Consider the following 1,873-nt stretch of genomic DNA (forward strand, 5'->3'; position numbering starts at 1 on the left):
TTATGCCTGGGCCAGAGGCATCAGGCCTGGGCTTAGGGCAGAACCAGTGATGGGGGGAAATGAGGGTCCCCTGCCCAGGCCAGACGCCTCTGGCAGAGGAGTCAGGCCTGGGCAAGGGGCCGATCCTGCGATTGGAGCATGATGGGGGTCAACGCCTGAGGGCTCCCAGTATGTGAGAGGGGGCAGGCTGGGCTGAGGGACACTCCCCCCACACACACCCAGTGCACGAATTTCGTGCACCGGGCCCCTAGTTCTATATAACTGCTTTTGGAGAATACAGTCCAACACAGGTCCTTTTAGAAAAGCAGGTTTATTGGTCGGGCTGCTCACCAGGACACAGCAACATGAGAGACTCCCCAGAGCCAGCAGGAAACTGCGTCTGCCCACAACTCAGGCCCCTTCGGCCCTCAGCACCTAGGAACCTTGTCCCAATCCCCATCCTCCCTCAGCTGACCTGTCTCCAGCATTCCCAAGAGAGAAGGGATCCAAGAAAAGGGGAGGGGAAGCAAAGCTTTGTATTGTAAAAAAGGTTTGTCCCAGGCTCCCTCCCTCCCTCCACCCCTTAAAGCAATTAGCTGCGATTCTAAAAAGCAGAGCAGGGAAGATAAGGCCTGAAGGAGGAATCCTTCAGCCTCTTTGTCAATCCTCACCTGAGGATATTTTCCCATTGATTTTTAGAGAGAGTGGAAGAGAGACGGAAAGACAGAGAGAAACATAAATGTGAGAAAATCACATTGATTTGTTGCCTCCTGCACAAGCCCTGACCAGGGACCTGGCTGGGGAGGAACCTGCCACCAAGGTACGTGCCCTTGACTCAAATCGAACCTGGGACCCTTCAGTCCACAGGCCAATGCTCTATTCACTGAGCCAAACCAGCCAGGGCTTCCGGCCTCTTCATAAGGGAACTTGTGAGCCATGCCACAAGTGACTTGCAGGGGAGGGAAGTTGTCCTTGCTTCTGACAACCCCCTTTACTGGGACTTCAGTATCCTGAGGAGAACCTGGAAGCAACGACCCTCCCACCCCCAAAGATTCAGGAGAGGAACCCAAACAGGCAAGGAGGCCTTGGCGAGTCCTGCTGCTCTTACACTAGTTCTAGGGAAGGATCTTGAGAAGAATCTGTCGGGAGTCAGGCAAGGCTGGGCTGCTCCTTACACTGTCATGATACTCTCCTCACTTCCCCTCCGGCTCTGTTTGGCGGCCTGGCCATTAGCACTCTGCTCTCTTTCTAGTCTGCCCTCCCTCCCCACCTGCCTCACCTCGTAACTCCCAGCTCTCCACTGCCTGGTGCTGCCCCCTTCTGGGACCCTAATTTTCTGGGCTTTGAAAAATGGACTGCTCCTGGGGTACCACCCAGATCCCAGTTGAGGAATAAGGTGAGGCTTCTCTATTTGGATCATCGCTTTCTAATCATCCCTCCTTATCCTGAAATGGTCCTGCAGTCTTCTGAGAACCCCAGTAAGATAGGATTCTTGTACCATGTCTCTCATGCTGCAAATGAGGCAAATGCTCGTCTCTTCAGCCATTTCCACCTTCTACTATTTCCTATTCTCCTTCCCAAAGCCATAGCCACGAGTGCCTGTGTGCAGATGCATCAACATGTAAGTGTGCCCACCTCCACCCCTGCTCCCCCAGGGCTCTGCTGGGCTCCAGCCTTTCATGTTGGGACCCTTTGCGACCCTCATCCAGATTCGTGGCTCACTCTGCCCTCACTCCTTCACAGCCCACGTTCTCCCATAAGCTGCTTTCAAGTCCTTCCAGTATGGGCCCTCCCACGTGGGCAAAGGTCTCCTTGGGGATTCACTCTTTGCTATTATGTTAATTTCGGCTTGAAGCCTCCAGGGATCAGGATAAGAAAGAGCTCAGTGAGCAGG

Source organism: Myotis davidii, unplaced genomic scaffold (genome assembly GCF_000327345.1).
Source record: "Myotis davidii unplaced genomic scaffold, ASM32734v1 scaffold1527, whole genome shotgun sequence".
Taxonomy (NCBI): Eukaryota; Metazoa; Chordata; class Mammalia; order Chiroptera; family Vespertilionidae; genus Myotis; species Myotis davidii.